This window comes from Triticum urartu, unplaced genomic scaffold, assembly GCF_003073215.2.
Source record: "Triticum urartu cultivar G1812 unplaced genomic scaffold, Tu2.1 TuUngrouped_contig_7204, whole genome shotgun sequence".
Lineage (NCBI taxonomy): Eukaryota > Viridiplantae > Streptophyta > Magnoliopsida > Poales > Poaceae > Triticum > Triticum urartu.
Window position 1 is genome coordinate 1 of NW_024118029.1, and position 13,974 is coordinate 13,974.

The 13,974-nt window shown below is 39.8% G+C and overlaps 1 pseudogene; it reads left to right on the forward strand.

Annotated features, from left to right (window-relative positions):
* Window positions 1-4,294: 4,294 nt before the first annotated feature.
* On the forward strand, window positions 4,295-5,962 carry LOC125531478 (annotated as a pseudogene).
* Window positions 5,963-13,974: the final 8,012 nt, after the last annotated feature.

Genomic DNA, 13,974 nt, shown 5'->3' on the forward strand with positions numbered 1-13,974 from the left:
AGTGAACACGGTGTTGGAGTTATGCTTGAACGTAAGTAGTCTAGGATCACTTCTTGATCATAGATTCTCGACCGTGCTTTGCCTTCTCTTCTTGCTCTCATTTGCGTATGTTAGACACCATATATGCTAGTGCTTGCTGCAGCTCCACTTCATACCTTTTCCCTACCCATAAAGTTAAATAGTCTTGATCGCGAGGGTGTGAGATTGCTGAGTCCCCGTGACTCACAGTTTACTTTCAAAACCAGTTTGCAGGTGCCGATGATACCGTGCAGGTGACGCAACCGAGCTCAAGGAGGAGCTCGATGAAGATCGTGATCATTGTGTTGTTTTCGTTTCAGTTGATCAGTAATGGAGCCCAGTTGGGGCGATCGGGGATCTTTTGCATTAGGGGTAGTCTTCTTTTATTTTGGTTCCGTAGTCAGACCTTGATTGTATCTGGTTGATGGAATGCTATATTTATGTAATTGTGTGAAGTGGCGATTGTAAGCCAACTCTGTACCTCTTTCTTATTTAGTACATGGGATGTGTAAAGATTACCCCTCTTGCGACATGCCTACAATGCGGTTATGCCTCTAAGTCGTGCTCCGACACGTGGGAGATATAGCCGCATCGTGGGTGTTACACCGAGTAAATATACACACCGGATAGGAGGCAGACTAAAAAATTTACTCCACTATTTGGTTTAGGGGATCGACTAGGTGTGAGTTAGACAAGTAAAGTCGAAATTTTACTCCTCTATAGCCGTCTAGGGGAGCTAGAGTTGCTCGGGTTGTCTGCAAATTCCATATCCACATCAAATATGAAGAGGATATGAGGATGTCTGGACATGTCCACCAATCACATGAGTATGGCTGGACAATTTGAGTAGGATGTAGTGGACATGGTTGCATACATGCACAAATGAATCCTCAAATCGGACGCGCACGTTCACTGACCGAGCACGTCTGGGGACATTTGAGGATCTAAATTAGCCAATCCTTGCTGTCGATGCTGTTAGCGACCGGGAAGGGGGGGGGGTTAGAGTGGTGCAATGCAAATTAGAGAAATAGATCTCTTAACAGAGAAAAGTAACTGATATGAAAGTATACATAGAGAAAATAAACTCTAATTAAGAATCAATCCAACTTAACAAAACAGTTTCCTATTTCCCTCAGGCTTATCCTCTTGGCTACACTCTGGAAATATACGCGGTCAACACTTTATATTAGTTTCTGAAGGTGTAGGACTTTCGGGTCTAAGTTGCAGTCTATTAGAGGTGATAGATTTGGTTGGCTGTTTGGCAATAAGATTTGACCAGCATAAGTGTAGCATTCAATTCAAGTTACGGTTGCCACATCCTTATTTGATGAACCTTTTATTTTATATCCACATTTCTAATACTTGATATGTTGCGATAGAAAATGGTTGCGATGTATATAAACCGATGCAGATAGGCCAGGGGCTTCTCTTATTCTCGAAAAAGAAAAATGAATTAAAAATTCATCATAAAATTGTCTGGATATAAATGGTCGGTTAATTGGTATTCACTTATGGTACATGAAGCACATGTTTAAGAAAAGTATTACCCCAGTCTTTGCATCAAAATGATGCATGCACTCATCTATATTAAGTTATTCATCAAATAAATACAATGATCAACCCAAAGCCATCTTCAAGGCGAATAAAGTCATTACACCTACAAGTATAAAGATGTGCTCTCACTGCGTCAACGGACACCATCTAATCCAGTGGCTTCAAGAAGCCGTCCGGCTGGCAAACTGAGAGCACCAACCAGTCTAGGCGTCTCATAACACGCAGTGCTTGCACACACTCTAGGATCCACCAGCACCATCTTTCGTCATCCATCTTCAGGAGGAATCATTGCATAGACCTTGCCAGACCTATCTACCGTCGACGTCACCATGATGCTAGACAACACCACCACCCTGCATGCGTCCATCAAACCATGTCCAACTCCGTGACTCCACTGCTCCACGCCGTCGAGACCCACCATCTTCAATGTGGTAGATGCAACACCGCTTCACCTGTTGCCCCCTCCAGTGAACCTCTGCTCCAAAACAATGTCCTCGGGAGGGAAAACGACATCATAGTCTCTGTCATCAGCCGATCCGAAAGATCCAGATCTAGGTTTTCCCACGAAACAGATGCCCCCTAGAGGAAGAGGTGAACGCCATTTGCACCTGCCAACAAAACCAAACGGTGCCCACCATCACAAGGCTCTCCCGATGACGCCTTCAAGAAGGATACGATGCCTTTAGCGCCGTCACCACCCATCGCAGTTAGGGTTTTCACCCGAGAAGTAGTGAGGTGTGAAGAGGTAGGGCGGACCCGAACAACATCTCCAAGAAGAATATCGGCACCTGCGGGCGTTGTCGTTGTGGCCGGCTGGAATGGGCCAGGGAATTATCCCGATCTGGATCCGCACCTCACGCTCCACCCACAAACAGATGACCGGCTAGCTAGCCAGCACTGCAACTCCGGTGAGGTGGGAGCGCACCTAGACCAGATTGTAGACAGCGGACAAAATGGCGCTGTCAGCCGCCGGGGCATTATTGCCATGGCCTGAACCCGCCAACCCTACCACACCGCCAGACTGGGAAGCCTCACCAAAGGGACCACCATCCCTGATCCATTTTTTTTGGAAAAGGGGTGACTCCCCGGCCTCTGCATCAGAAAGATGCATACGGCCCTCTTATTAGCCAAAAAGTAGTGTCCACATGGTGCCAAAGGTCTCAAAAATCAAAGCACAAACAGCTCACACAGAGCCAAAAAGGGGCTAGAAACACCAACTAGCCTAGAAAAGACGCCACAACCGGCTGGCTAAAAATAGATAGGAGATCAAGCTATCCTATTACATGACCGCCATCCAAACCGGTTGAAAATATCCCGAGCTACCATCTCCCATCGGAAAGACCCAGTAACCAAATGCTCCCTGGCCTCCGTCTGGGTGAGTAGCGACCACGAACGGATCAGTCCCGTAGTTCGGAATATGACCTGCAAAAAGTGTATACATGATATTCTGTTAAAAACCAAATCATTTCTGCAAGTCCAGATAGTCCACAGTAAAGCACAAACTCCAACCCGAATATGTCTCGCTAAGTTACGCTCAATCCTATTAAGCCATGTCCCAAATAACGCAGAAACATAATTCGGTGGAGTGATACTAAAAGCAATGTGGATCGTCTGCCAAAGTGCGTTCGCTAACGGGCAATCAAAAAAGAGATGTTTGATAGTCTCATCCCGATCACAGAAACTACACCTAGTAGGTCCTGTCCAATTATGCTTCAAGAGATTGTCCTTCGTTAAAATAACTTGTTTATGGACAAACCACATAAACACTTTTATTTTCAAAGGAATTTTGACATCCCAAACATGGTTGGACGTAGGTATGGAGTGTGAGTTAATAACATCAATATACATTGATTTAACCGTGAATACTCCAGTTTAGTCGGTTTCCAGCGTAATTCATCGGGTTGCTGTGTAAGCTGGACTTCCATCAGTCTCCTAACTAGATGGAGCCATTGTTCCCAACGATTGCCCGCTAGCGTACGTCTGAACTGAATATTAAGGGGGATCGCAGCCACCGTACTAATGCCGAGCAACCGGAGAAGGGCCGCTGCCGTCGCCTTCTTTGGAGCCATCCTGATTTTGCCGGAGGGCGTCTCAGGCGGCGGCAAGGAGAGGAAGGGGCGTTGGGGTGAGGTGGCGGCGGAGGAGGGATCCGGCGACAGCGCTAGGCCGCGAGTTCCTTCTGATCGCACGGAATGCGTTCCTGCCGCAGTTCCATTTTTCATGGAGCGGTGCGTAGCTAATCAGTCGGCTGATGGCTAACGCATCAATGCCAACATGAAGCACATGTGTTTAATTAATATATATTGTTTTCATCTTTTGTTCATTTATTAATTCAGCTTTGAGAATGTACAACATATCCGGAGGAATTGTTAGATTCCACGAAGCTACCTCCAAATTCCCTCTCTGTATCATCCATGTTCGACCGTATATTCCTCATGTAAATCACACGTAGTAACAACCAATCCACCATTTCTCACATCAGGGGACGGCTATACCAAGATACTGGATCATGCTTACTTCACGGTCATTTGTCCTATACATGGCGATCGACACAACAATATGCTCCTTGAAGTTTCCTTGAGAAGCTCGCACATAGAGTAACTAGGCGTAGAGGCTTTAAGAAAGTGTGGCTTTTATATACACCTTTGGATCAAAATGTCTCAGTATCAACAAACACGCCAACACCTACAACCTTTTTCACCATTTCCTTCCTGCAGTGCGAATGCCATGGCGGCAGCCGACACAGGCACTGATGGCACGGAAGCAGCTCAAGGCGCTCCATGCCCTCGACATAGCCACGACGCAAGTATACCACTTCACCGCCATTGCGATCGCCGGCATGGGCTTCTTCACTGACGCCTACGACCTCTTCTCCATCTCCCTCGTCACCGACCTCCTCGGCCGCATCTACTACGCGGACGGCATCCTCCCTGTCGGCGTCTCGGCGCTTGTCAACGGTGTTGCACTATGCGGCTCTTCTTCGGATGGCTCGGCGACAAGGTGGGCCGGAGGCACATCTATGGTGTCACCCTGAAGCTCATGGTCATCTGCTCCATCGCCTCCGGCCTCTCCTTCCACCATTCACGCAAGAGCGTCATTACCACGCTCTGTTTTTTTCGTTTTTGGCTTGGCTTTGGTATCGGTGGCGACTATCCACTCTCCGCTACGATCATAGCGGAGTACGCAAATAAGAAGACTCGTGGCGCCTTCATTGCCGCTGTATTTGCCATGCAGGTGCAACCATACAACACGATTGTGTCTTAATTTTTGGTTGTGTGAATCAATCAATCTCCATTTTGCAAAAAAGATCCCTTGATTATATTTTTATTTGTCTGTTGTCTTGTAATTGCAGGGTCTAGGAAATCTTGCTGCTGGAATAGTTGCCATAATCGTCTCACAGTCATTCAGGCACGTACCAGGATATGACCATGACCCTCACTGGCACGCTGACTATGTGTGGCGTATCATTCTCATGGTAGGCGCCATCCCTGCTATCCTGACTTATTATTGGCGCATGAGGATGCCCGAGACGGCACGCTTTACGGCGCTCATAGCTAAGGACATCAAGAAAGCTTCTTCAGACATGGCCTTGGTCCTTAACATCGACATCGTGGCTGAAAAAGAAGAGGCTGATGTGTTCAACAGAGAGCATGAGTTTGGTTTCTTCACCATGGAGTTCCTCCATCGACACGGCCTCCACCTCCTTAGCACCATGATCTGTTGGTTTATGCTTGACATGTCATTTTACCTGCTCAACCTATTCATGAAGAACATCTTTACCGAAGTTCAATACATCAAAGACGCAAGCACAATGAGCCCGCTTGAGCAAACATACCAGATAGCAAGAACCCAAGCTCTCATTACGGTCATTGGCACGTTGCCGGGCTTCTTCTTTGCAATCAAGTTCATGGACAGAATTGGTCGAATCAAGATGCAAATTGTAGGATTCATTATGATGAGTGTCTTCATGCTCGGGCTTGCTATTCCACAAGTGTTATCGAAAACAATATGGTGTTCTCACTTCGGGAACATCTACTTCATTGTCATTTACTCGGCAATAATGTTCTTCACTGACTTCGGCCCCAACTCGACCACTTTCATCCTTCCAGCAGAGATCTTCCCAGCACGTATGCGGTCAACATGCCATGGCATAGCCAGTGCTGGCGGGAAGGGTGGTGCTATCACTGGTGTGCTTTGGTTCCTATATGCCGATAAAGGCCTCCCAATTATTCTCTTCGTGCTAGTTGGTTGCAACATAATTGGCTTGGTGTTCACGCTCATCTTACCAGAAACCAAAAAGAGGTCCCTTGAAGAGGTCACTGGTGAAAGAGGAAATGATGAGGACCAGGGAGGTTTTTCTCTTGTGAGAACACCTCTATTTAATATATAGTGCCAAAGAATATACCATGTGGCCCTTTGATGTAAAACGAAAACATGCAAGTAGCTATTTGTTCTTCATAGTAGAAGTCCATTAATTAGTACTCCCTCCATAGCAAAAAGCTTGTCTAGACACGGATATATCTAGACATGTTTTAGTATTAGATACATTTGTATCTAGATAAATGTACGTAAGACAAGATTTTTGTGACGAAGGTAATAGTTAATGAGATTGTTGGAATTTTGGAAACCACAAGTATAGAACGATACGACTATCTAAACCTTTTCCTAATAAGCATAAATAAAAAGCATATTTGTCTTTTTTAGCAATAGGCCAAATCCCAATAAGCATAAATAAAAAGCATCCTCTATCAAACACAAAGAATCCCCCATGCGGGTCTCGGACTTTGGGGGATTTGTAAAGCCCCTACGTTGCCAACCCTGGAAAACACAGGGGACTCCCCAGGCCGGCAGCCACCACGTCCCCTATCCCTCACTCTCCCACTGCCACTGTCGGTGCAAGCCGCTGATCGAAGCCTGGTGGTCGCAACAGCAGTTGGGCTCTTATTCGTAGATCGGTCTAAAGCGCGGCCGAGTTGACGTTGATAGACTTGTGCCTGCTCTGCCGCTCGTAACCTTTTTTCCTCAATAGAGTAAGGCACAGTCTACAACAGAGTGTCTTCTATTTTCCTTGTAATTTCCCATGCTTCATATCTGAATTACAATTGCGGTGTGTTGGGAGACCGTCTTGGTTGACAAATACAACATAGAGGATGCCTGAAGATGATGTGGAGGGGCTCCTGCGAGGTTCTAGCGAGCAAAATCAGGGCGGGACCGACATGCAGCTTAGGTGAGAGATCTCATGGCGCTGTGATGGCATCTGATGGTGGCATGCGACACAACTGTCGCTCCCTGGATTTTTCAGCTGTGTCCTGCTGCTAGTTTAGCAAAATACAACCCACCGATTTTTTGTATTTTGAGAAATTTCATTAGATAAGAAAATCATGAATTGTAAAAATGTTCAATTGCTTCAAAAACATACAAATTTTTTAAAATGATCACAAATTTAAAAACACATGAATATGAAAACACTTTGTGAATTTTAAACAGTTCATGAATTTGAAAATAAATCAAGTTTTAAAAAAAAATCATGAACTTCTTAATATACATGGATTTGAAATTGTTTGCAGAATTAAAAAGTTTGTGGATTTTTTCAAAATATCATGAATATGACAAAAGAGTTCACACATTTGAAAAACCATTCATGAATATGGAAAAAGTATGTTGATTTGTAAAATATTCATGGATTTGAAAGAGTTCGCAAATTTGAAAAAAAAATCAGATTTGAAAATAAATCATGATTTCAAAAATGTCCATTAATTTGAAAAAATGTTAATATGTTCAAGGATTTCAAAAGGTTCATGATTTCTGAAAATTCTTGAATTTATAAATATGTTGACGAATTTAAAGTGAAAAAGCAAAAAGGAAAAGAGAAAGCAAATACTAAACGAAAAGTTTGATAAGAAACCTATAAAAAACCCAAAGAAGTTTGAGCAGAAACCAATCAGAAAAATAAACCAAGAATAGAAAAACCTAGCCAAAAGTTTCCGCTATGTGACATGAGATTGAGAGATTGATCATTTGTGTCCACTGCATACCATTGTCCGTAGGTATGTTCAACTGGCGACGAGTATGGCGTATGGCCGCGTCGCTGCCGAGAGGCCGGTCCGTCCGGACATGCGGACGTAGACGTAGACGTCCGTCAAGATTGCTACGGGGCTATAGTGTGATGTACTCCCTCCGTTCCAAAATAAGTGTTTCAACTTTATATTAACTTTAATGAAATATAAAATTATATTAAGATCAAGACATTTATTTTGATATTAAGGAAGTGTGTGCCCAACTACGGCGGCAGCTGAAGCGAGGTTCTTTGTTCAATTCCTGCTTGTGTGCAATTTTGTTTCCTCTAATTTTTTGTTTGTTTCAGACACGGATCAGACATGGACCGGCATAGCCAGAGAGAGAACATGAACTGAAGGCGCCACATGGACATTTGACCGGTTAACTAGGAAAAATACAACGCAATACGGTGGACCAATGAGTCATATTTAGTGACTTTATTGATCATATTCTTGAGTACGGTGATTAAAATGAGCTATCAACACAAGTTCAATGACTACCAATGCATTTTACTCTAAGAAAAGATTCGAACCTTTTTTAGGCTAGGCACCGTCAGTGAGTTGGAACTGTTCATGGGCTAAGAAGCGTTGTGCGCGGGCCGAGGGCTGCACCGCTGCAGCTTTGGCAACCTACCACTGAGCCTATTGGGCTATAAGGAGGGGACCGTGGTCCTAATTCATCTATAAGAAGAAATACCTATCAATCACATGAAATGAAATAAATGGAATGACTAGAACGTGTGGCCCTGTTTGCCACCTCTACCGCTAAAGAGAAACACAATATCTCATATATATACATATACATCGCTGGCCACACAACTTGTTTAGGCTCGCTAAGCTTTTAACGGCTTAAAAGTTATTAAAAATATAAAATAAATAGTGGAGCATCTATCTAATGTAATAAGATGATCCAACAGAGTAATTGTGAAAATATGTATTTATGTGTCCTCGGCAATACAAACAAGCATCTCAGCTCACTGCGACATAAATATATACTGAACTTATATAGTGTTACTATTCATCACCCAGGGTGCAGAATAAGTTATTCCTCACACGAGATAATCTTACGATTGCTTCCTAAATAAATTACGTTTAGAATATAAATAGTTACGTGCATATTGATTCAATATGTAAAATTTGGTATAAAAAATAGGCTATAAGACCAAAAAATCACATTTTATGTATGTTTTACACTATGTCTTTACATTCGTAATTTTACGTAATATAAAATATTTTTTACAGCGAGTACATATTTTCTTACGTTCTCTTTTTATGTATGAAATAAGATAAAATTTGCGAAACGTAAAAATACGGTGCATTAATGTTAAAATAGAGAGGGGGTGAAGAATAACTATTCCTCACCCAGGGTGACGAATAGCGCGACTATTCATCACCCAGGATGTAGAATAAGTTAGTTTTCACCAAGATAATCTTACGATCATTTCATAATTAAATTACGTTTGGAATTCAAATAATTACATTCTTATTGATTCATTACGTAAAATTTGGCATAAAAAACTAAAAATATAGGTCATAAGAAAAGAAAAATTTGCAGTTTATGTGTATTTTACACTATGTTTTTACGTTTGTAATTTTACATAACATAAAATATTTTTTACGATGATTAAATATTTTCTTACGGTCTCTTTTCGAAAATAAGACAAAACTTACGGGTCGTAAAATTACGGTGCATTGATGGTAAAATATGTGGGGGTGAAGAATATATACTGCAAATTTTCTTTTCTTATGACCTATATTTTTAGTTTTTTATGCCAAATTTTACGTAGTGAATCAATAAGAATGTAACTATTTGAATTCAAACGTAATTTAATTATGAAATGATCATAAGATTATCTTGGTGAAAAATAACTTATTCTGCATCCTGGGTGATGAATAGTAACACTATATAGGGAAAATTCATCCTACCATCCGGTGGTAGTTACCTCATATGTCTCATATACTACCATGTGGTACTATATATACTACTTTATCATTTTAAATATATTCGTATACTATATGTAAGATATTTCAAAGCAAGTTATATAAAAATTTGCATATGAGTCCATGGTTTTTGTTATATTTGTACGTAAAAAAGAGCATACTCAAAACATGATATATACATCCTAAGAATTAGTATATATACTACCTAATCATTATTATATACTACATACTACACGTACATACTCTTGGGTTCGACAGGTACTACATACAACATACAAAATGCAAGTGGTGGTAATTACCACTGCTTGTAGCAAACATATATACCAAACAATGTGTAATTGTTGTTTCTTTTAGTTTTGCTTAGTACATCCCTTGTTGGGCAAGGGCTCACTTCCCGCAGAAGGTGAACGTGACATGGATGAGCACACATTGTGGTCAGCAACAAGGCACACCAAACCTATTTCGGTTGTCCTCGTTGTAGAGACCTTGCAACAAAATAAATGTTGCAAGCTGGGGAGACGCTCTTGATGTTTCTTGGCAAACATGATGACGGCGACATCTATGTGTGGTTTGACTCCCCCCATCACAATAGTTCCCGCCAGTAGCGAATCTAGGATGAATTTGAAGGGCAGGCTCAACTTCAGTACACAGGCTAAAACTGGGTTATGATGGGCTGAAACTGGGCTGAGATGGGCTGGGATAGGCTGGATTTTAATTTCGGAGGGCAGGCTTGAGCCCATCCAAGCCCGCCCCTTGGATTCGCCGCTGGTTCCCGCCATTGGTCTTGAGTTCGTAGGCATGCATGCTGCTCTTATAGTATTAGCACTTCATTGAATATGTTGTATGATTTTATTACAATTATGTTTAAGTGTTAAACATAAGAGTGTTGTTAAACCTAAGTGTGTTCTTAAATTGTGCTATATGATACTACATATAGCCCATATGATATTGCCATTAGTGTTAAACTGATATACATATTTCTGAAATAAGTGATTTTTTTACATTGTATAAACATTGGATCCTGCGATATTTTTTTCTAAATTTAGGGAAACTATTTTAATAATATGGAAAAATTCTTGAATTATGCGAACATTTAAAAAATAATAATATACTCATTTTTTTGAATGGCACAAAACATTTTTTCTTAAAAGTTGCACTTATTTTTTGAGACACGTGTACATTTTTAAATTACATGATTGTTTTACATATTAAAAATATTTGAACCTGGGATGGACATTTTTATAAATTTAAAGAAAATATTTTTTTCACTCTAGAAATATAACTTTGTTTTTGCAGGGTACTCTAGAAATATAACTAAGTGTAATAAAACAAAAATGAAAGAAAAAACATTGGAGAGCCAGCGCTACTTCTGCACTGGGACGATCCATTTAGGGGGGCGGCTGAGGCTCCCCCCAATAGCAGAAAAGTGGCTCTTACACTGGCCCTTCAATTTTAAGGGCCAGTGTTCTGCTATAGCGAGTGAGGAGGCTTGTATGGGCTGAACATCTAACGTTCCTATCACTCCTTCGTAGATGGCGTAGTTCTCTCTCTCTCTCTCTCTCTCTCTCTCTCTCTCTCTCTCTCTCTATATTTGCACTCCCTTCCTTGTTTGCTCCCTCAGCATGACCCGGTCACTCCTTGCATTTTTCTGCTATGTTGTGCTGCTATTTTAGAAAAATAACATCCCACTGATTTTCATATTTTATGAAATTTAATTAAATAATAAAATGTTGAATTGTAAAATTGTTCAATACTTTAAATTCTTAATTTTTTAAAAAATGATCACGAATTTTTAAAAGACATGAATAGGAAAACATTTTATGAATTTGAAAAGAAATCAAGTTTTAATTTTTTTTCATGAACTTCATAATATACATGGATTTGAAAAGTGTTTGCAAGTTTAAAAAGTTTGCAGCTTTTTGAAAAACATCATGAATATGAAAAAAGATTTCACGCATTTGAAAATCTATTCACGAATATGGGAAAAGTGCGTGGATTTGAAAAATGTTCACGGATTGAAAAAGTTCATGAATTTGAAAAAGGTTGCAGATCTGAAAACAAATCATGATTTAAAAAATGTTCACTAATTTGAAAAAAATGTTAATATATTCATGGATTTCGAAAGGTTCATGATTTCTGAAAAGTCTATTTATAAATAAACTTGACTCTCTTTTGCCCTAATATATAATTTTTCCACCACCAAAAAACTAGTGTCGACTTCAGGGCGAAAAAAACAGAAAATTTGGTCAAAATTGTGTGAATAGTGTATGTATATAGCAATAATTGTTTTTTTTGCTCTAAAGTCGACGCTGGGTTTCTATTGGCGGAAAGTTACATACTAGTGCAGAAGAAAGTCAAGTTTATTCCAAAAAGAACTTCAATTTTTTTTTTGGGTAATTATTAAATTTTTTCCATCACCCAGGAACAAAACTTCCATGCCCGCTTAGGTTGTGCATACATACAAGCCGTAGATTAGTGGTTAGATATACCGTTATGCAAACAAATCACACAGGTTTAACAAACAAGGGTTTGACCATTTATTGAGTATCAAGCTTGATGTGTAGTGGTACTACTCATCAAGATAAAAACTTGGTACTCATTAGTAAAATCTTTGAGGATCATTGAGTACAATGCTTGGTGTCTGGTGGGACTACATTCCAAGATAAAATTGGCAGGTGCTGCATAGCTGCTTCGTTGGGCTGACATTTTCGACGTCGTCACCCACAACTGCTTCGTTGGGGGTGTAGCTATGTGCCGCCCGCAGCGACGCCTACACACGCCACGCCTCCAGGGAGCCGGAACTAGGCCGGCCTAGTAACCACGCGTCGTCATGCTGGAGTCATGCATGTTTTTTCTTCCCATTTTTATTTAACTTTTTAAGATTTTTAAATATTCTAAATATATATATTAAAAGAAAAAATTACATAAATTTTGAAAATGTTAATCCTGCATTTGGTAAATGCTAAACGTGTACAGAAAAATGTGTCTGATGTATACAAAAAATTTATAATGTGTAAGTAGAAAATATTAATCATGTGTATGAAAAATATTTGTGGCAATTAACAAATGTCACACATTTGAAAAAATATGCATGTGACGTTAAAATATTTCTAGGATGTAAAATATTTATTTTCAAGTTTATAATTAAATATTTATACTCTGTACCTGCTAGTGTTGTCGAATATGTGATTTAGAGGAAAACTCATAAGCACGTGTAGAGTTATAAAGGGTAAAACTTGATTCCTAGTCTTGCCTCTAGGACTAGCTCTAGTGTTGCATGATGGTTATGTTTTCCTGATCATAGACATAAGTTAAGTGTAACAAGGATGCCGACAACTTTGAGAATATGATGTTAGAAGAACAATCGTATTGAATTGAACCAACTTGTTTGTTACGCTAAGAGATGTCATCGTCACAAGTCTATAGTCTATAACACGGAGAGTTAATGTATGCTCATATATAACCCATTGATCTGCAATTTCCCTATCATTATTAGTTGAAGATGTAATGGCAACTTTCCTTTATTGCGGTTCAGTTTCATCAAATTCCATAACACTAGTGCTCGTTAAATAGGAATTGTGTACTGCAGGAAAAAAATGCAATTCTGTATGTAGCAATAGAGATGATAAACAAACCCAAAAGAAAGATTAATATGGTAACTACCCTTGTTTAGTTTGTATTTTACTTCAACACCATAAAATTACATTGCTATCATTAGAGATGCAATTCCTAAATCTTCCCTATATTTGTCGTTATTAGAACTCAATTTAGAAGCAACAGATCACTTTCACACAGATAAACATAAATAGCAGAATGTACCTCTGCAAGGGTACATGAGTTTGGCTGATGAAACTTCTTTGAGCATCCAAGATGACGAAAACAACTCCAAGTACTAAAGAGAACTTTTCAATACAGTCAAACAATGCGCCGTGTACTGTATTAGGACATGTTTCATTCTTTTCTTTCATGTATGATGCAATACCATTTAGACATTGTGGATATAAAATGTAATCCGTTTCTCCATCATATCCTACACATAAGTTGACCTAACCTGGTGCATCGGCACACCATTTATGAACTGAAATTATTTTGCAAAAAGAGAAATATTCATTATAGTTTAATATGATAAACCAACATTTCATCTGAATGGAACATATTAAAGGAAATACCATTTTTGCAGATGTAATATCATAGTCCACATTCTTTCCAATAAACACATTTTCTATTGATTTCACCTTCGTTATATCAATCTTAGCAAAAGCAAAAGTCTACACATTCTTTTAAATATAAGTTTGATAATAAATATTTTTGATAAATACTGATATATGGTAACAAGAATACTTGCAGCAAATTCTGGTTCAATGAAGATCCTTGTGCGATCCAGATCTGTTCATGTATAATGTTT